Here is a 23615-nt window from a genome sequence, read left to right as displayed (position 1 = left end):
CAAGTAACTGGAGCAGATCATCCATTGCACATTTCAGAGCTGGTTGGACAGGTGTGAGCACGTAACACAAACGCTGTCAATTCACAGCCCAGACTCTAGGCCTGGCTTGAAAAGCTGAGCCGAACGAATTAAATTTCTCTCTAGGCAACTGGGAAATTGAAAAATGAGAGGCGCAGCTAGTTAGCAGCAGATTATGATGTAAACAGAGAAGTCAGTGGGATGGCATTGATGGCCTAATTGCTCATCTCAATCAAAGTGGTGTGGGAAATGGAAGCGTTCATCCATCTGTGTCCATTCATTTGTCAGTGTTACCCTAGCAACTGATAACAGTGCTTACTACGATATTTTCGGGGACAATACAATGTGAGCACATATCCTTGACTTAATTCATGGCCACAGGTACATCTAAGTACCTATTACTTTTTTTTCTTGTTGCAATTCCTCCCCCGTAAGCCTTTGTCCAAGAAGAGTTGCAAAACGCCACTCAAAGGATGCAAAGAGCCATCTGCATGAACCAGCGGCACCACTGGAAGGCATTCTGTCTAAGGGGGCATTTGATTGCTCTATTTCCTTATTGACCTGGCTATTGTAAATAGTTTTTATAACGTGGAGCTGTGACAAGGGAGCAGGTGTGACCCACTGTCCCTCCGGATCACCAGCCTTAGGCAGTTTACTATGGAGCAGAATGATGTCTTAAAGGGGATGATCTTCCTGTCTCAGTAAGACCAAGCAAGGAGTCCAAGGCCTTTTAAATGGCATCTTGCACCAATAGGTTAGAAATCATTTGTCTGTCAAGGGAACCAAAAAGGATGTAGAGCATGTGGTGCTGAGAAGCGACAGTTGTGCTCAAACAACAATTGTGTGTAGCCAGTGCAGGGGGCCTTTTATTTGTTATATCATGATTGCAAAAGTTTCACTCGAGGTAATAAAATCGCTGAGGCAAAGGGTTTTTTTTCCATGTCTCATCACACCTATCTTGCCGTCAAAGTCCACTGGGACACATTTCTGAAATATCATTCCTAAAAATCCTTCAAATGTAACAAAAAATTAAAACATTGAATGATTCAATATCCATTCCATAAGAAAAAAATATATGTATGTGGATATACACAAAACATATCAACAAAAACTTCAGTGAACAAAAGGTAGGCAGCTCTGTTCCCAATCCTAGAGTCCCTGAATGGTGCAAACAGTTAAAAGGCTTAGTTATTAATCAAGAAGTTAGCAGTTCAAATCCATTCAGAGGGACTTCAGAAAAAGACCTAGTGGTCTGGTTCCCCAAAGACAATAGACGCGAGAACTCTATGCAGCACAGTGACTATGACACACATCGATTTCTGTGAGTCCCTAATCCCTCCCCCGGCAGTCATAGAAAAGAGCCCTCTAGAACTTCCGCAATCCCATCGGCAGTAGCATCCTTCTGATCCACTTTCCTTCCATTCACAGTAAACCACGTAGTAAATCTCACTACAATCTCTCTCAATTGATTCATCTTCAGAAGCTTCTCTGAGTTCTCTATCCCTGGCCATTGTTTGTCCTACCTTCAATCATTGTCCCTATGTCCCTCTGTAGTATACGATTAAGAGGCTAATGAGTCTGCCTACCTATTGAAACGTTGGGGGTTGAAATCCACCAGAAGATGCTCATAAGAAAGGTCTAACGGATCTACCTTTGAATATTCAGCCAGTGAAAACTGCTGGCACACCACTGCTCTGACACACATGGAGATCCAGGAGTCATGATGGTGTCGACAGCATCTGGTAAATCACCTTGCCAGTCCCCTCACTCCTAGACATGCTTTTCTCTGTCATCATCCCCTTCTTGTTATGATTCCTCTGTCCCCCTGATTGCCCTTGCCTAGCAGCCAAGGTTAGTTATGACTATAAACATTTGTTTACTTATCTTTCTGAATACACATGCACGAATTTACACAAATATATGTACCAGTTCCAACAGTCACCAAACACACAGTTTTCCCAATTCTTGTTCCTTAGGCAGCAGACACAGCAGAATCATATCATATCTAGCTGCAACTGGACCTGTAACACAATTAAAATCATAGCCCTTTTTTTCTTGCCCCCTAGGATTGTGTGCATATCATATCCACAGGTTCACGCATGGTGAGTGACAAGACATCATAACCTTTCCCCTATGGTGTTGATTCTCTTACAGTTCCCCAGTGAAGAATCATGTCACTCATGGTTCCTTCCTTTGCCTCGGGTATTCATGGCCATTGTGCACATCACATGACTGGTCTATTTAGTTTTCTTGCCCGATTGCCCGCACAAGAACACTATACATGCCTAAGCATGTATAGCCCTAATAGGCTTCCTCACCAGATTCATGGCCTCTATGCAAATCAGAGGATTAATAAATTTTACCTTTGGGCTGAAGGTGACATCAAGTGTGTCTCCTTCCCTATCAGTCCAACAGTATTCATTTCAACTGCATGTTTTCATGCCATTTTTTCCACTAACTCTGCATTCTCAAACCTTCCTTTTTAAAACACTACTTATGAACTTACAATATGAAGCACAGTATTTGACCCCATAGATCATTCATAAAACTATCAAAATGCCTAAAGAAAAAAAATGAGTTTAGAGAATAAAAAATGTGTCTGTGTTGAATATTGTGGAAACCTCACAAAAGGAAAGGAAATTTGAGCAATTTCTATGAAATATGGTATGTGCTAAGTCTGATTAGAAGAAATGCTGACCACAGTTCAGACCAAGGTAAGAAAGAGGAAACAGATGCAGGGGAGTGAGGGGACAATCAGAAAGCACTAATTAGGATAATAGAAATAATTTAAAATTATGTAATTAATCATAATATTCATGTAGTAGACCAAAGTCAGTATTTTAAAAAGCGCAGACCAACTTAAACTATAAATAAAGAAAATGGAAGCTATATCAGCCAAAAAAAAAAACCCTAAAGGACACTGGAGGAGCTACATTAAGATCATTTTTAAAATAGCCTTTAGCATAAAAGTATGAAGGAGAATGGATACAATCTAAAGATCCAAATTACAAGTCGCCAACAAAAATAGAGCAATTATATATTACAAGTAATATGCTTATAAGATGGTTTCAAATTACATGATGCAAACCATTCATGGAACTACAGAGAGAAATTGGCAGAGTATCATATTAACATGGGATTGAAATACCCCTTGGTTGCATTTAATGATTGAAAAGTAAAGCAGGATAAGAACTGTGTAAAACTACAGTATTTTTTGAACTATCAAACTTGAGATACAGATATCATTATTGATATTAGGTGGCTCTTCAAGCCGCGAATATAAAAAAAATGATTACCTGTATTTAATTGACTATACAGTGTATTTGAATGTGTGGATGAAAACAAAAATAGCTAACACATTGCAGAAAATTGAGGTTTGAGAACACTTTATTGTGCTCCTGCTGAACTTGTGCATAGGCCAAGAGGCAGTTGTTCAAGGAGAACAAGGGGATGTTGTGTAGTTTAGAATTAGAAAAGGTGTGTGTCAGGGTTGGGTCCTTTCCCCACACTTAGTCACTGTGAATGCTGAGCGAATAATTTGAGAACTTGGCCTCTAAAGATGAAGAAGGCCTCAGGATTGGAAAAAGATTCATTAACAACCTAAAGTATGTGCATGACACAACGTTGCTTACTGAGAATAAAGAGGACTTAAAGCATCTACTGATAAAAATCCAGGATTCTTGTTGTTAGGTTTTGACCCATAGCAACCCCAAGCACAGCAGAGCAAAACACGGCCCATTCTGTGCCATCCTCACCATTGTTCCTAAGCCTGAGCCCAGTGCTGAGCCTCTGTGTCAGTCTGTCTCCTGGGGGGCCTGCCTCTCCTTCACTGACCCTCAACTTGAGCAGACATGATGTCCTTCTCCAAAGATTATGACCATACATACATGATATCTGTGTGTGCATAAACATATGTGTACATGTGCAAGTCTGTATCTTATTGTGTACATACGTGTACCAACAAAAGGATAGAGGGAGGAGAGAGATGAATGCAAGAAACCTCTGTCCTTCATTGTCACTGACTTAATTCCTACTCGGATTCTATATTCTTCTCAAGTATATTTGCTAAATTTATCAAAATTGAACACATTAAGTCATTTATATATAATCAAATGACCCATTGCATTGCAAAACTCGGCTGTCAGTGACTTCTTTAAAGTATTAAAAAGCAGATATGTCACTTTGCGGACTAATATGTACCTCACCCAAGTCATGGTATTTTCAATTTTTTCAGATCATGTAAAAGCTGAACAGCAAATAAGGAGACCAGAGAACAATTGGTGCTTTTGAATTATAGAAATTAATGAAAAGTATTGAGTATAACACAGACTACCAAGAAAGAAACAAACAAACTTGTCTTGGAAGGGTTGCAGCCACAATGCACATTAGAAATGAGGATGGTAGGACCTCATTCGTATACCCTAGACATGTTATCAAGAGAAGTCAGTCCCTGGGGATAGAAACCATGGTTGGCAAAGCCAAGATCTAGCGATAAAGAAAAAAAAGGGTGGGGGGAAGACACTCAATGAGATGAAATGAGACAGTTTCTACACAACTCGTTCCATCCTATAGTGCACAGCGTGGCAAGGAGTCTAAACTGACTCAATAGCACCAGACTACAATGACATACGTGCTTGCGCACACATGCGCTACACACACACCATGTCAAAATGTATTGTACCCTTATCAAGAGGCTTCTAACTTCTTATTAAAAATATTCTAACATACAAGAGTATATGGAGTAATAGATGACATCTTCGTGCACCCTTCAGCTACCTTCCCCAGTTATTCAACTCAGAGTCAGTCTGTCATAATCTACATACCCACCCCCATATGGATAACTCATAAGCAAATTAAGTTATACTTTATTTGTAATTCTGTAATAGCAGGATTCCCTTTAGTATTAATTTTTAAAACATAATGACAATACCATTGTTGTTGTTGTTGTTGTTAGGTGCCATTGAGTCAGTTCCAACTCATTTCAATCCCATGCACAACAGAAGGAAACATAGCCCAGTCCTGGGCCAATCTCACAATTATGATTATGATGGAGCTCTTTGTTGCAGCCACTGTGTCAATCTATCTCCTGGAAGGCCTCTCGTTCTCTGCCCCTTTCCTTTACTAAACATAAATTTCTTCTCAGGGACTAGTCTCTTTTGACAGCTTGTCCAAAGTATGCAAAATGAAGTCTCACCATCCTTGCCTCTAAGGAGCACTCTGGCCATGCTTCTTCCAAGACAGTTCGGTTTGTCCTTTGAGCCGTCCATGGCATTTCGATGTTCTTTTACAGCACTACCTTTCAAATGCATTGCCTTTTCTTTGGTCTTCCTTATTCAATGCCCAATGTTCGTGTGCATGTGAAGCAATAGAAACTACCATGACTTGGGATCGACATACCATACTCCTCAAAGTAGCATCCTTTAACTCACGTTCACACCCTTTGACAATACTTTCAAGAGATCTTGTGAAGCAGATTTACCTATCGTACCAATATTAAAATTCCCTTGCACTCTAAATTGTTTGAAGCTTATTCAAATCAAGATTTTAAAAGGATCACACTTTGTAATTGATAGATGCATCTCATCACTCCTATGGAGACTTGGTGTTCATGAGCCCTATCACAGGAATTTTAAAACCATGTTTCCAAATAGCTTAAGAGTCATAGAAGAAATAAAATGGAACATTGGGAATACTTCCTATTGAACAAACAGGAATGTACCAGTAAAGCTGAAATTTTGAAATGCATCAGAAGAAATACTTTTTGGAAAAAATGTTTATTTCAGTGCTTGTATAAGAAGAACAATGGTAATAAAAAATAATTTAGGAGAGAGAAATATAACATAAGATAAACCAAAAGACAAAAGTAAAAAGAAAAGAGCAAATTACTTAAAGAGAAAATTAAAGTATAATAGTTTCAATATGTTAGATGGTGATGATACTCCAATTTTTTGTCACTAACCCTCAGGTGTATGCTGCCTTCACTCTTATTGACTTTAATCTATGAAGGCTGTAACCTGCAGCATAATAAAAGGGACACGTGGTGGTGTCCTAGGTTATGTGTTGGGCTGTTAACCACAAGGTCAGCAGTTTCAAACTACCAGCACTCCACAGGAGAAAGACGAGGTTTTCTAATCCCACAGGTCTCAGTCAGAGTGCAGTGTAGCAAAGATGAAGGCACTTTCCTCTAGTTCCTCTAGTTCTTTAATGCTTCCTGCCCCCCACTATCATGATTCCAATTCTACCTTACAAATCTGGCTAGACCAGAAGATGTTCACTGGTACAAATAGGAACTGAAAACACAGGGAATCCAGGACAGATGAACCCCGCAGGACCGGCGACAATACTGGGAGGGTGGAGGGAAGATGGAGTAGAAAGGGGGAGCTGATTACAAGGATCTAAATATAGCCCCTGGGGGATGACAACAGAGAAGTGGGTGAAGGGAGATGTAAGACAATGTGAGACATGAGAAAATAATAATAATTTATAAATTATCAAAGGTTCATGAGGGATGGGAGTGGGAAGGAAGGGGGAAAATGAGGAACTAATACCAAGGGGTCAAGTAGAAAGCAAATGTTTTGAGAATGATGATGGCAACAAATGTACTTGACACGATGGATGTATATATGGATTGTGATAAGAGTTGTAAGAGCCCCCAATAAAATGATTTTTTTTAAGTTATGCTCTCAGAAACCAAGTGAAGCAGTTCTATCCTGTCCTTTCGGGCTGTTATGAGTCACAACTAACTCGATGGCAGTGAATGTCAAAGATGGTAGAAGGGATTCTTTGTAGGTTATAGATATAGTCTTAAGTGGGCTTGCCGTTTCTATCATGTGCCTCTTGGAGCATTCTTAAAGCCCTGAGGAGTAATGTAAGATGCCTGACCACCCTCCTGGAAAGGCTGTGCAGAAAGGCCCAGTACTAATGGCCTGGATGAAAGACACAGAGCTGAGGTCGACCTCTAGCTGTTCTAACCAAAGAACAAGAACATGTGAAAGTGCCCTTGACTCTCCGTGCAAATCCGCCACCAGTTGAATACCATCAGGCAAATGCAGTTGACACCAGATGGAGTACAAAAAAGTCCAGTCAAGCTCTATCAGAGTTCCTGAATCACAAAATCATAATCATAAGGTTTTGTTGTTTTAAGCCACCAGGCTTCTGGTATAGTTTGCCACATAGGAAAGATGTGACAAAGCAGCAAACAAAGCCAAAACTTGACTCTTTGAAAAGATCAGTAAAATGTGTTTCTAATCTCCGGTGGTATTTATCGAAATAAATAAAGTAAAACAAATAAAGCATATTAAGAATAAATATATTGAAGAAAAGGAAGGAACAAATGAGGCCTCAAAATGATAAAAGGAAGTTGAAAAATAGGTAGTTCCCTCAAGAAGCAGAAGAATCCAATCTGCATAAGAGATCATTCTAACTATTACAGATCGTAGAAAGAGAGAGAACTCTGCATACTCATTCTTTAGGAAAATATAATCTTTGATAGCTAAAATAGGCAGGATATGGAAAAGCAAAATCTCTCCTGTACTATGGAACTATAACAATCCTAAATAAAATATCATTCAGTTGAATACAGCAAGGATATTATCATGACTATGTTGGTCTTAAGCCAATAGCGCAAATGGTTTGTCATTAGAAAGCCTATTTATATAAGTCAGTCCATTAACAGCTCAAGAGTAGACATCATAAAAGCATCTTGATAAATCTTAAAAAGCATTTGATAAAATTAAACTACCCAATGGGCTAAGTAAATGGCTATAGGTAAAGAAACTGTTATCCAATCAATGAAAGAAATCTTATATTACAATTAAAATAAATGTGAACTAAGGTGCACTGAAGCACTGTGGGCTAAGCATTAGGTTGCTAACCTTAAGGTTCAACCCTCTCAGCTGCTCCATAATAGGAAAATGAGGCAATGTGATCCTGTAAATACTTACAGCCTCAAAAACCTAAGGAGCAGTTCTAGTCTCTCCTACGGGATGGCTAGGAATCAAAATCAATTCCTCAGTAGGTTTGTTTCTGGTAGATGCAGCAAATACAGAATTTAGATTCCTGTATGAAAACAGCAGATCACAGAAAACACATTCTAAAACCTTCTTTTTCTATCACCACTTACAAAAGGGAAACATTTTTCTAGTTCTTTTCCTAAAGTTGTTATAAGTATGATACAAAATGCTTTGCATTAATTAAATGAATAAATAAAGCAATTTGATGTGACACTACATCATAAAATGGGAATTTCCACAGCCGCAATAAATAAATACAAATAAATCTATAGAAAAGTGGGGGGGGATAGACACAGGGACAATTCAGATGTAGTTTAACTGTATTTCTCTTCTTGAGCCCATCCAAATGCCAAGGAAACCAAGTGAACTAAATGGAAAGAATAACAACCGTCTGAAAAAACAGGGGCACGACAACAAAAGTTGAGCGCCTGCAAAATGGGTGTGGAAACAAACGTGGCGAAGAAAGCGGATGGTGCCTGGCTATCCAAAGATGTAGAGTCTGGGGTCTTAAAGGCTTGCAGGTGAACAAGGAGCCATCTAGGAGGGAAGCAAATAACTCCACATGGAAGAAGCACACCAGCCTGTGTGATCACGAGGTGTCAACGGGAGCAGGTATTAGGTATCAAACGATCCAAAACAAACAATTATATCGATGTGAAAGACGGGGGTTGGAGGGGAGACCCAAAGTCCGTCTGTAGATGATTGAACGCCCCCCACAGAGGAGTAACTAGGAAGGGATGATTCAAACAGAGTGCAGCACTGATGAAACTTTCCTCCTTCCTCTAGTTCCTGAATGCTGCCCACCTCCCCGTGCCCAACTACCATGATTCAGTTCTACCTTACAAATCCAGTTAGACCCGAGCACACACATTGGTACAGAAAAGAGCTCTCTACGCACGGAATTCAGAGCATAGAAACCCTTAAAGAACAGTAGTGGGAGTAGTGATATCATGAGGGTAGGAGGAGACTTGGGGGCAGGGAGAGAGAGGGAACCCATCACTAGGTTGGATATAGAGCCGCCCCCCAAGGGATGAATAACAGAAATGTGGGTGAAGGGAGACAAAGGACAGTGCAAGACACAAAATAACAATAATAATACATAATTGATCAAGGGTTCATGAGGGTGGGAGGGGGCAGAAGAGGAACTGATACCAAAGGCTCAAGTAGAAAGAAATTGTTTTGGAAATGTGGATGACAACATATGTGTAAGTGTGCTTAATACTATTTAATGATGAATTGTTATAAGATTTGTAAGAGCCCCCCCAATAAAATGATTAATTTTGTAAAAAGCTGAGATCAGAGAGGAAGAGGACTTGTATCTAATTATATTTCAAAATACATGAAAAAATAAGAAACAAATATTATACACAAATTTAAAGGTAGCTGGCATTCTATTATGCTAATTTCCCTAGTGTGTATCAATTATGACTTTAAGATAAAAGCAAAATATAACTGAACAAAGGCTATTTTAGACAACAAAAAAGAAACATGTGAATATTAAATGCAAACATGAAACATTGTTCAACATCACAACACCACATGTAAACAACACAAAGATGTACCACCACCACTAAGAAATGTTCTTTGTCTGAAATAAATTTTTTGATCCTGTCTCTGATTATCTCCATTCCAGGAATTCCCTCAGCTGTTAATATCATTACCATGCCCTTGATTTTGCTTTCTGGTTGTTTCCACTTTTCAAAGTAACAGTACTACACCCTACTTTGATAAATGTTCTTCTGCTATTTTTGAATATTATGAAATACTGCACACATGTACATTTCTATTTTTAATTTAAAAAATCATTTTATTGGGGACTTGTACAGCTCTTATCCCAACATATCTGCATTTCAAGTGTTGAGTGGCTTTAACTGAACAACTGCCAATAGCTGAGTTTTGTTTAAAGTCACCAATACAGCTGCATGAACAGCTTTTGAGAGACTGCATTGTGAGAAGGAGAGCGGTGGGTGGCTCCGGATGAGAGCCATCAGATAGGAGGAGGGCAGTCTGACATGTAGAGCAAGTACTTGTTTGAGGTCTGTCCTCTTCTACCAACTAACTTTGGTAAAGCAGCTCTAATCTACCAGACTTCTGTGTGCCACATAAATGAAAGCTAGGAATAAGTAATGACTTCTTGGTAATGATTTAGTAATGATTATTGAATTAGCCAAAACAAAGTGAGAGGCAGAGTTGACACAAGAACACAACAGTCTGACTCACAGTTCAAGTTCGAACTCCCAATAACCTGCTGCTCTACGTCCTCCTGCTGTAAACTGATGTGCGGTTCCCTCTTGTTGACCATTCACCAGTAAATGTGTAATCTCTGATGTGTGTGGGTTATAGAAAGGGAGTGGAGGGAATTGCTGGAGAGTTGGGTCAGAGCAGAGTTCAGTAGGTAACCAATACTGCTCTCTCTGCTCAAAATGAAGAAAGAAAAGGAAAGCAAGAAAGAGAGTGGCCACCACCCTGCTCTTTTAGCACATTTTCACTCCGAATAGTCAGGTCATTTCATGCCAATAGAATTAAACAGTATTTGTTTGGTTAAGTTCACTGAAACACACAATAAAGTTCTCTCCCAGGGTAAAAGAAATCTAATAATAGCTTATAGGCATGCCTGCCTGCAGTGAAATGTCATTTTACATTTTTATACATTCTATAAAATGTTTTTTATAGCATGGTATATTCTGTTTTGTAACAATGTCACAAGGCTTTCAGACTCGAGCGAATGACATGCATTGCAATGTGAGGAAGAGGTCTAGGCTTATCAAAGCAAGGGGCCACAACTTCTCCTTCGCTGTACATTCTTCAACGGTAACTTAATGTCTAACCTTGACAAATTGCTTATGCCTATTTGAGGGTTAGTCAACACAGAATTACATTGATGATGCGTACGGCATGTTAATTTTTCTAGAAAACTTGGAATGGCTGAGGCTTATGCATGGGGGTGGGGTGAGGTTCTGTACTTACAAAAATGTTCAACCTGGTACCTTAGATGCAATAGAAACCAAAAGCAATATAATATTCTGCCTCAGATTTAGATACTGAAGTTTGTTCATTTAAATCTCTTCCTTGGATTCCTAAATTGACGTTTCGCCATGCTGACTTGTACTCTACATATTGAACAAGCTTTGGGCTCCAATGGAAAGATGAGACCCTTCTGGAAAAAGCGATGTTACTCGTTTGGATTTAAAACGCTTTATTTTCAAGTGGCGAAGCCGTTTTCCTTATTCCATTGCTTTTAAAAAGGGTTAACATTAGCATAGGAAAGTTAACCATGCATGAGATGGTATGAACGTTAGAATCATGAAGCCCATAACAGGTATGGATTAATCTTTCACTGTGTCACTCTACGCAGATAAAAACACCTTTAAGTCAGTATATAGCTGGAATGGTATATTGATGTAGTGGTATCCTTATTCTTAGTACAATAAGAATGAGATCATGCTACTTGCCCTTTACCCATAACTATTTTCTTAATATACCACTATGTACGTGCCCGCCCCCAAAGTGTCCACTTCAGCTTTGTGTACTAGCTAGATTTTCACTACCAGGTGCTAGTAATTCCTTTATTCCAAGTTATTTTAGGGAGTTTCAGCTTTATGAAGCTGCCCGGCAAATGTGGAACCTTAGCCATCCTGAGTTTTTCCTGCAATGGCCATCTGAGAAACAGATGTCTAGCTTCAAATCTCGGTTCAGACATGTAAACAGAATTACTCAAAGCAAGGCAACAAGTGAGAGGCAGGGTTAAAATAAGAACTCAGGCAATCTGACTCACAATCCTGGATTCAACCCCTCTAACTTGCTGTTTTTCTGTGTCCTCTTTGCTGTAAACCAAGACACTGGCTCTTTTGCAGGGCGTTTCTGCTGCAAATCCAGTTGCTACTGCATTATGCAATGAAGTCAGAAGCCTGAGCTTGTGACATCAATATGGGTTGCTATGGCAACTCTTTCCATAAGTATTACCGGTTCAGTCTAGGCTCAGAAAAGCGGGACTTCAGCAGAGTAGCAAACTATCTAGCACCATTCAGCCTGTATCACAATTATATCTGGTGCAGAATATGTTTTATAACTCCTTTAACAAATTCCCATTTTAATGTCTATTTTTTGTTATTACTGAAAGCCTTTGTTTTTCTAAGATGTGATTCATTTGTTTTAAAGAAATGGCAAGTTCTCCATTAGAAGAAGCATTGCCACTGACCTTCTGGTATGACAGAGCCATGTGATTCATGCAGAATGCAATCTTATTTTAACATAGTAATTATTCCACACATTTTGTCATTAGTCAAATGTTAGGCAGTATCTATTACAATGATGACAATCCAATTTTCCCATAACAGAGCTCCATAAAAAGATCCCACTGAATTGTATACAGCAAAATAATGTTAGATTAGAAGTTCTCCCAAGAAATGGGTCTAATTTTAATAAAACAATAGTCAAGATGGAATTATATATTTCCATCCCATTTTTCTGAATATTTTTTCTTATACCTAATTTTAAAGGGTTAAATCCACCTCTTTGAAGAGGAGACATGCCTACTCTCTGAGTCCCGAGAAGAGAAAACAATACTATTCTTTGTTATTTCATTGTACCCTGAATTTGAAATAAGTATAATTCTGAATAATTATAAAGTATGAATATCTCTACAGTCTTTTTTTCCCCATCATCTACCAATTTGAGGATCATTGTTCAATTTGGCAAACGTGCTTGAGTTGTAGATAGGGTTTCAATTGAATGGCTCTCGGGTGTGAGATGAAAAAGAAGACTTCCTTCTACAAAAAGTTCAAATGTGGAGTTAATAATTACAATAATAACACTAACAACCATAGCAAATAATATTTACCACTGATTGAGCACCCGCCACGTGCTAGGCCCCAGACTAAAACCCCTTGCAACATTATCTTCTTTGCTCCTTACAAGACATACAGAGCAACCTTATGTATAGCGTTGTCCGGCCCGGCACCGTCCCCCAGTCACTGTGATTGGAGCCACGGTTACAGCCGCAGAGGGGTAGGAAGTTGCCGGACTGTGCCCATTTTACAGATAGGAAAATAAGCTATGAGGGATCGAAGGCACATCGTTAGTTAGGAGCATGCCTGCCATTTGAACTTTGAGTTTATCCCAAAGCTTTATAATGGTTTTTACTGCAATGAAGACGACTTCTGTTTTGTGGGTAAAACTCGAACGTTGCAACCGAGCCCCGCATACGTGATGGTTGGTAGGGTTCCCTGGAGTCAGTTCCGAGGAACGGCAACGCTCCTGGACAGCAGAACCAAACAGCGCCTGCTCCGGCGCCCCCCTCCCACCCGGGGCCATGTTGGAGCGTTGATGTTGGTGCGGTCACCGTGCCTCTCTTTCTCCGGGAAGACCGTCTTCTTTTGGATCCCCGCTGCTTTGCCAAGCGTGATATCCTTCTCCAGGAACTGGTCTCCCCGAATCACGTGTCCAAAGTATGGGAGACGAAGTCTCACCGGTCTTGCTTCTAGCGAGCATTCTGGCAGCACTTCTTCCAAGGCAGGTCTGTTCTCTTGGCAATCTTCAGTACTTTGAATACTCTTCACTCGTACAGTAATTCAATTGTTCTTCCGTCTCGCTTGTTCAGGGTCTACCTTTTAAATACCCAGAAGGCTGTTAACAATGCCAAGACTGGGTCAGGCACGCCTTAGTCTTCAAAGCAAGATCCTTGCTGTTCAACACTTTAAAGACCTCCTGCGCAGCAGACTTACCCAGTGCGATGTGCCATTTGATCTCCTGACTGCTGCTTCCATGAGCCTTGACTGTGGATCCAAGCAAGACAAAACCCTTGTCAATGTCAGTCTTTTCTCCATTTATCATGATGTGACCTATTGGTCCAATTGTGAGGACTTGGGTCTTCTTCACACTGAGTTGTAATCCAAACTGAAAGCTGCCATCCTTGATCTTCATCAGCAGTTGCTTCAAGTCCTTCTCACTTACAGCAAGCAAGGTTGTGTCATCTGCATATCTTAGGTTGTTGATAGGCCTTCCTCCAACGTTAATGCAGCATTCTTCTTCATGTAGTCCAGCTCCTCTGATTAGTTGAGCGGTGTTTTAGACTGGGTTGTCTAGAGAAGCAAAGCCAGTGACACTCATCTATAGAGTAGAAATAACTTCATATCAAGAAGTAATTCCATATCAAGAAGGCATTCCAGCCTAATCCAACTCAAATCAACCAAATCCATATCCATAAGCTAGGTGGAACCCTCTTCAGGCTCACCTGTCTGCAGGCCAGTGATGCAGAAAGGTGAGACAGGATGCAGGAAGATCACAGGCTGGTAGATAGAGTCGCATGAATCTAAGGTCGGTAGCAAGATGGCAGGGCACAAATGCTCAGTGTCAGGCAGCCCACATGGGGCCACCCCTGAAAGCAGACACAGAGTCCCAGCAAACAGGAAGACAGAGGACGGGGGATGGGGGGAAGGGGGGAAGATAGAGAGAAAGACGTTCCCAGTTTCTACCTTAAACGCCCCCCCCAGGAGGCTTCATCAGGCCTGATTGACTGGTTTGACCCCACTCCTCCATGACCGAAAATTGACATATGATCTAACTACCACACTCACGAAACAGATTGAATGAGTATGACAAGAGGCCACAACCCTGTGACACAGCTTTCCTGATTTTAAATCATGTGGATTCTCTTGTTTGGTTCGCACAACTGCCTCTGGATCGATGCACAGGTTCTGTGTGAGCGCAATAAAGTGTTCTGGAATTCCCATTGTTCTCAAGGCTGTCCAGAGTTTGTCATGATCCACCCAGTCCAATGCCTTGGCATAGTCAATAAAACACAATAAACACCTCTCTTATTCTCTGCTTTCAGTCAAGATCCATCTGACAGTATTAGCGAAGACATATTTTGTTCTATGTCATCTCCTGAATCTAGCCCAAACCTCTGACAGTTCCCTATCGATGTATGTTACTACCATTATAGGATGATCTTCAGTAAAAATTTACTTGCATGTGAAATCAATGCTGTATTCTACAGTTGTGTCCTTTGGGTCACCTTTCTTTGGAATGGGTACAAGTATGGATCTCTTCTACTCAGTTCGCCAAGTAGCTGCTGTCCAAATTTCTTGCATAGATGAGTGAGTTTCTGTTGGTATTATTTCATATAGCATTCATTAAAATAGAAAGCATATTATAATCCACTGGTTGACTTCATATATTTTTGAAGACAGATTTACCTGTTTTTATAGCATTCTGGAAATAAATAGCATAGAAATTTTCCACCTTTTGCCAGAAATGATAATCCCTCTCAAAATATTATTTCTCTAGCTTTTCTTAGAGAATTTCTTCAATACTCTCATATGCTCCAGACTACTCTAGTCTCTTCAGTTCAGATAAATATATGAAGCTTTTTGTGTATAATTCTCTGCAGTTTAGAAAACATACTAAATATTTATTCAGCAAAATATATTAAACCAATAAGGAAAAAAGCCACTGCCACCGAGTTGATATCAACACAGAGAAGTCTACATACAGCTTCTGTGGCTTTGTTATTCTTTAGAGGGCAGCCTCATCTCCTCCCATGGAGCTGCTGTTGGTTCGAGACCGCCAGGCTTTGGGTTAGCAGTCCAATGCTTGACTGTCAGAGCCATGGGAATATGAAAGGCTTCCGAAGGAAATTGACAAGGTCTTCTAAATCAAGGAGCACATGGTCCACCAAGGGAGAATGGCATTTATCAAATAATATGACAAATGTACAACAGCAACTGACTCCAGGTAGTAGAAAACAAGGAAGGCTGAAAATGAGATGATTATGGACATCAAACCCACACAACCATCTGGCTGGATGTTTGCTTCTCCCTGGTACATTTCACTGTTCGTATGTGTGCTACATACAACATTGCCGTGCATAATTTGATGATTTATCCTTCTCAGACGTTCACGTATAGAGGTCCAATGTTAGGATGTACTGTACAAAACACTGCTATCTCGTGCACTAAGGCATGGTCATCAATGAAGTCAGTGTCCTAATGGATAGAACGTTCCAAATCACAAAGAAGGGGCCTCAAGGGATTGAGGAAAAAGTAAGAAAGAATGAGCAAGAGGAAGGAAAAAAGTTGTGGGAAAACTTTATAGTGAAAGGATTACCCACTGCCCTCGAGTCGTTTCCACTCAAGTGAGCCTATAAAAAGTTTCCAAACTTGACATCTTTACAGGAGTAGAAAGAGTCCTCTTTCTCTCTGGGAGTGCCTGGTGGACTCAAACTGCTGACCTTACAGTTAGCAGCCCGGTACATAATTCATACTGCACTCGGGATGCTAGAGAAAGGATTCGCTGAAATTCCCCCCCTAAACGAAATGACCGGCTTCCATTACCTAGAAAATAAAGACTCAAAAACTCATTCCTTGGCTAAAACTGAGAGACAGACCCTGGAAATGTCAGAGGAAACAGAAAGCAAAAGGCCATTGTCACAACTCTTGTCAATGTTCACACTGAAAACGCAATCCCCCTTTTCTGACCCAATCCATATGATCCACAGTCTTCCATGAGTGGAATAATTACAACAGGCACCATCCAACCCTTATTTATCACTGCAGCAAGTCTTTACGACTTTGTATTTTTATGTATGCATATAATAAAATATCCCTCTAAGTTTTGTCCCCTCCCAAAACCAGTAAAGATAGAATTTATAAAGACAGTGAAAATGAAAGATAATAATCATGTAAAAGGAAGTGTTTGACTGACATCAGAACCCATAATGAAGTGATCAGAGTCGAGAAACACAAATAAGCATTTTTCTGATATCTCTGCTTCCAGCCAAGAGCCACCTGACATCAGCAATGGTATCTCTTATTTCCCATCCTCTTCTAAGTCTGGCTGGGCCGGATGGTAGCTGACTGTCAGTGAACCGCTGCCACCATTGTTGAGTGATCATCAGGATTAGCTGGATTTTTTCCTAAACTAAATCAGCGACTTCTGTTATGTGAGAACATGGGCTCAAAAACTCATTCCTTTCCTAAAACTGACAGACAGATCCTGGAAATAATAATAAATTAGAAAACTAAACCATGGAAAGCCATCAAGTTTAGATGGTATTATAGATTAATCTTTCAAAATTTAAGGATGGAAAATTCATTCCAATTTTTAAAACTATTTTGAATAATATTTTTAAAAGGAAGTCCCCACATGTTTAGCATAATGGCTTATAAATAAGTATAAATATAAAATTTCTAAACAAAGTGTAAACCCTAGCAATGCAATAAATAATGGCATATCATGATCAATCTGGGTTCATCCTAGGAATTAAAAATAATAAAGAATGAAGAAATAATAAAATTCAACACTCATTGGTAATAAACCTAGCAGAAGGGAAATTCTTAGCCTACTTAAGCGATTATGCTGCAAATTGAAATCACTCTACTCGATATTAAAAATTTTTAATTATTCATCTTAAAATCAGGAGGAAAAATACAAACATGTTCAAAATTATTGTTCCATTCAATATTGTACTGGGAGTCCTTGTCAGAGAAGTATGGGAAAAATGTACTAATAAAAGTCATAATGTCTTTAATCGAAAAATATAATTATCTTCATTAAGAAATCCAAAAGAATTTACAAATTATTAAAATTAATAAGATAGCTTAGCAAGGGACTAGATATTAAATGTGAATACAAAATTCAATATAATTTCTATATAACAACAACAATCAGAAAATGGAATTTTTTTTTAAAGGTTAGAACAGGTAAAGCTAAAGATATGAATCAATACAACAAAATACATCCAAAAAATTGTCAAGGACATTTAAAAGTATATTGAAAGGCATTAAAGGAAAACAAAGCAAATGAAGAGATATGCCCAGTTTTATGTATTTTATGTAAACATCTCAATCATAACTTTGCTTCCTAATTTTCTATTGAGATTGCATGCAGTCCTTAACAAAATATTATGTGGTCCTTTTGATGAAGCAGTGAAAATTGGCTTTAGCATCAATGTGGTGTGCAGAGATCTGAGGAGCTGAGGCGTGCCCAATTTGTTTCCCAAAGTAAGCACAGAATGTGAACCCCTAGACATCAAGTTTCGTTATGAAGACATAAAAATTAAGATAGTACGTTATTAGTTCAAGGACAGGCAAATATGAATAATGACCCCACCTGAAATCATAGCCCTAGACCCAGAGATATATGGAGGCTTCATGTAACACAAAACTACTTTACAGGGGAAAATCATTACAGGGGAAAAGAATAAATTACTTCTCAAAAGGCATTGAGTTAATTATTCACATGATGAAAAATAAAACTGGTACCTCCTCAATCGTTTTAACCAGAAAATATAGGAGAATATCAACATGAACTCAGGAAAGATTCAAAGCAACCTACGTACAAAGAAACACAAGAAAAAAATTCAAACACACTAAAATAAAGGTCTTCACATGAAGTTATAACATAAAAACCCAAAGCAAAGTTAAAGAAGCTCTACAAAACAAAACTGAAAAATTAATATTCAAAATATTAATAGTATTAATATTAAGACACTTAGTAAAAATATCAACTAACAACATTTAAAAAAAACTTTTCTCTCCTAGATAGGACAGCATTTAATAAGTGTGAAGACTCATTCAAACGCAAATTCACTGCCACCGAGTCGATGCCAACTCAGTATGACTCTATAGGACAGAACTGTCCCTATGAATTTCTCAACTCTAAAACGGCGTGTCTTTTTCTCTCAGAGCCACTGGTGATTTTGAACTGCTGACCTTACGGTTAGCAACCCAAAGTTCCTATAATGTGAACACAGGGCTAGCCAATAATCACTGTTCTAGATTATCACCTTCATTAGGATTCAGGGAAATGGGAAATAAAGTGACAGTGAAATAACCTTTTAGAATTCAATTGGAAAAAAGGAAGAAGAAACAGATAGCTTTAAGTATTAGAGAGAATGTGGAGTAATAGAAGGTCGAATGGCATCCTATTCTGCAAGAGTTAAACCTACTTATCATTTAGGACCATCATGACAAGGAGAATTTCTGGACATCTTATTAGAATGCCTCATAACAAATACATACTTCAGAGGAATAAGAAAACATACTCCATGCATAGGATCAGGATATTCCAGAAGAACATGTGCACAAGACTGGAAGAGAACAGAAGTGCCGAGCAGTGAAGTATGAAAATGAAATGCTGAATAATGCTGAAGGCGTGTGGGCAGGCCAGACCATTCGTGGAAACATGGGCCAGATGAAGGAATTTTAACTTTATCTTACGAGCAATGGGAAACGATTAAAGGAATTTAACAGGAATAGACATTTTCAAATAAAAGCAAAGGAGCTGGCTATGGTAGTTACACAATTTCATGTCGACTTGATAAATAAGTAAAGAGGGTTTGCTGTGGACCATGGACTGGGTCCTTCCTCCTTACTGATCCTGACTTGTGGGAACCTGTTAAATTCCCTAATGAATCCCCACAAGTGTGAATGTTCGCCTTGACTTCTGCGTGGCTCTTGCAATGAATAGAAGTAGAGTGGCTTGGGAGGACGGGTTGATATCAGAACAGGGTCAAAGAAACATGTAGGTACAGGCATGTCTCATCTCCATGGCATGGCGCTCAGAAAGCAGTGCAGGTCAGGTATGGCTTCCCAGCTGTTTTAGCAACTGACAGTTGGAAAGCAAAAATTGAAAACAAAAAGGAGATTGGTGTTGGCAAATGTGGCATTGGTGAGAGAAACAACGATGGAGATTTTATGGTAGAATTTTGAAAAACAATGATTTATTTCTCCAGAACACTTTTGTTTATCTTTCCCCAATGGTCACTATTTACGTGGATCTCAACAGTTGGAAGACAGAAGAATCAAGTCAACTGCATCTGTGAAAAGATCCAAAGGAGAAGTTCGATATCACGAACCAAAGCAAGACCAATGGGCCAACTGTGGGAAAGACTATCAATTGTCCAGATATACATTCAAGTTGTAATTGAGAAGAATTGGTGCCTGTTAATTACAATTTTTCCAAAGAATATTAAATATGCCAGGGCCTGCCGGAAGAAAGGCTAAATCTATCCTGGAAGAAGTACTACCAGACACACAGTGATTGAAACAGTGAGCTCAAGCATAGGAACAATTGTGAGGATAACAAAAGACCAGGCAGTGTTTCTTTCGGTTGTACATAAGGTCCCTAAGAGTTGAAATGGACACAATGGCACCCAACAACATTTCTACTGCTCAAAGAAAGACCTAGGTTTCACTTTTAAATAATTTACATTTTAGGAGTTACAACTTTGTCTCTGGAGGAGGAAAACCAGTGATGCTTGTATGTAAGTGTATTTAGAACGAGAGCTGCATCCCAGTGGCTCTACAGGGGGTGGGGGGCGGGGGGGGGAGTAAGCTGGTCTAGGCCCATCCAAGTTTGTGAGTCAGACATAGCTGAAGGCTTCTGACTCCTGAGGCTGCAAAAGGCTGATGGGCAGGGAGCAGGCAAATGAAGCAGGATGACCACATTTTTGAGGGATCATTATGCAACAGCCATTTTGCACCTATTTTTCATGGCTTATCCTATTTAATTATCAAAATAATTCTGTGAAAGAGATAGGGAACCTTGGCAGTGCAGTGGCTAAGCATTTGACCGCTAACTGAAAGCTCAGTGGTTTGAATCCATAGTCACAGCATGGGAGAAAGAGGAGACCATCTGTTTCCATGGAGACTATGGCCTTAAAAACCCCACGGGCAGTTCTCTTCTGCACTACAGAGTTGCTGTGAGTCAGAATTTACTCAATGGAAACAATGTCCACCCTGTACAGACTTCTGAGGGCCTGAGACTCAGAAATGTTAAATAATCTGCCCAAACTACTAGTAAATTCGGTTTATTACCCAGTTAGTCAAGAGGGACCAGCCCCTGGAGATGGACATCCTACTTGTTAAAGTAGAGATGAATGAAAAAGGTGAGCCAGTCAGGGTGCAGTATAGCACCGATGAAACACAACTTTCCTCTAGTTCTTTGGCGCTTCCTTCTTCCCACTATCATGACCTCATTTCTACCTTACAAATCAGATTGGACCAGAGCATGCACACTGCTACAGATAAGAGCCCACAACACAGGGAATCCAGGATAGATAAACCCCTCAGGGCCAACAAGGAGAGTAGAGATACCCAGGAGGATTAGAGGAGGGTGGGGGATAAAAGGGAACTCAATTACAAGGATCCACCTATAACCCACTCCCGGGGGATGAACAACGGAAAAGTGGGTGAGGACAGATGGAGGATGATGTAAGATATGAAAATAATCATCTATAACTTATCAAGGGTTCGTGAGGGAGGTGGGTGGGGAGGGGCAAGAAATGGGGAGCTGATATCAGGGTCTCAAGTGGGAAGAGAGTGCTTTGAAAATGATGATGGTGGCATATGCGCAAATGTGCTTGACAGACTGGATGAATGTATGGATTGTGAGAAGAGATGTAAGAGCACCCAATAAAAGTATTTAATTATTTTTAATTGGGTAGCTCAGGGAAAAGAAAAAGAGGAAAACCATCAACACTGACTACAACAATGGGCTCAAACACATTAATGATTGCGAAGATGGTACAGGACCCAGCAGTGCTTCTTAGCGCTTAACAAGAACCCAGCTCTTCTAACTCCACAGTGTGACCTCTTCATCAAGATGGTATAGTTACCATGTTTACACTTAAGAACAGTGCGACGGGTGGGGCTGGGAGATGCAGTGGCAAAATACCTTAGTATGCGCAGCTGGTCATGGGCCCCTCGGGCAGCGGGAAGAACACCAATTGTACCACGGTGGTCCAGCACTGCGAAGTCCTCAGTCGGTCTGTCCAGGTTGGGAACCTGATTCCCGAAGCAGAGCACTACAGCTGCCCTGTGATGGCAGCCATCTGGGAACTGATTGAGGTAGATGATGTGATGGAAGACAATTCCCAGCGGTTCGGTCCCAATGGAGGGTAGATATTTTGCATGGAGTCCTTCGCTAGCAATTTCGCCTAGCTCGAGAACTGCCTAGGCCACGTCGAGGATTCTGTTTGACTGTCCAGGTCAGCTGGAACGGCACCCTGGCCTGCCTCTGATGGAGCAGCTGATTCAGCAGCTGGAGCAATAGGAGCTCCCAGGCTGTGGGGTTTTCCTTGTGGACGCTGAGGTCATGGTTGGGTCAGTGAAGGGTCTTTCTGGTGCCATGGCACAGTTGAGTGTGATAATCACTCTAGAAATTCCATAAGTGAACATCATCACGAAGAAGGCTAAAAGAGGAATTTAGAAGTTGTATTCTTTGTCAGATGATTCTACAAGTGTCTTCAGAAGCAAACCATTCCAGAAACTGACTAAAACTCTATGTGGATTGACTGCTGACGATATGCAGCATGGTGAGGTTTTACCTTACGACCAGCCGGACGAAGACAGCATGAACATTGTCTTACAGCATATTGATTTTGCCATTCAGAACGGAGAAGACTTGGAATTTAAAGAACCAAAGGAACAGGAAGATGCGTCCTCATCTATGTTTGATGAATACTTTCAAGAACGCCGGAAGATCATAGATTGTATTAACAAGTGACAGTATCCATGTGAAGAGCCTGAAGCTGGACCCGCACAATATCCTCCCCGAAGGCTGCAGCCACAGAGGGCTGCTTATTTTCCTGAAAAGATGAAAGGACTGCTCGCTTCATTTTATCAGGAGATGCCTGAACCCTACTGAGTTCCGCTGCAGCCGTTAAAGTGGAATCTTGTTGGTGTTATTTTAACGACATCAACTTATATCGAGAACGTTAAGGTGAATGTACAAAGAGTTGTATAGAACAGAAATTAGCACCTGGCTACCGTAGAAATCTCACATTATTTTTGTTTGGCTTTGGTTGTGAGGGTGTTGGAGGGCAGCAAGCATTACCGTAATAAAATATACACAGAAGTTAAAAAAACTTATCCCAAATATACTGACATTTTGGTTTGCCTTGCATTACCTCGCCTTCTTGCCCAATGTAAACCCCAATCTCCTTCTCTCCTCGGGTTCATCCAAAAGCAAGCTAAAGTCATGCAGGATTATTCTGCTGAGAGAAAAAGAATGGGGAGGGCCATGGTTACGGCATATTCTGTTGTACATTGGGTCACTATGAGTTGCAACCTATTTGATGTCACCTTATAACGATAACAACAGAGGCTGTATGGCTTTGAATTGAAAAAAAAAGCCTTTATGCTACCTTCAAGTTATCTGATGACAACTGTAAGCCTGCCTGTGCACAAGGCATGCCCCAACCTTCTCCCAGGTGCACCACGTTGATAAGGCTGTGATAACAAATGGAAACGGGAAGAGCCGGATCAGGCTTCCAGCAGTGAATGCCGAATTCAGAAGGAACATTTGCAAAAGAAATTTCACATTGATATTTTATTTTGCACCCATATGTTGCTCTCAGATGCTAAAAGAAAGATAATCATCTTTCTGGGGAGAATGCTTTTATTTCTGCCGGAAATATGACTGCAAATTCATAAGTGATCAATTCAATTGGGGGACGGGAGGTGGGGTGGATTTAGATAACCAAGACCTTCTAGACACTCTGAATGGATTGCTTGGCCATAGTTGCAGAGGTTAGATTCACACGAGATGGTCTCAAATATCAAGCATGTGTTTTATTTTTGC

At 40.1% G+C, this 23615-nt stretch overlaps 1 pseudogene; it reads left to right on the top strand.

Moving 5' to 3' along the window:
• The first annotated feature begins 21649 nt into the window (after positions 1-21649).
• Positions 21650-22538, top strand: LOC142453160 (GPN-loop GTPase 3 pseudogene; annotated as a pseudogene).
• Positions 22539-23615: the final 1077 nt, after the last annotated feature.

Source organism: Tenrec ecaudatus, chromosome 7, assembly GCF_050624435.1.
Source record: "Tenrec ecaudatus isolate mTenEca1 chromosome 7, mTenEca1.hap1, whole genome shotgun sequence".
Lineage (NCBI taxonomy): Eukaryota > Metazoa > Chordata > Mammalia > Afrosoricida > Tenrecidae > Tenrec > Tenrec ecaudatus.
Note: the sequence above shows the minus strand (reverse complement) of the source record. Positions and strands in the feature narration are given on the sequence as shown.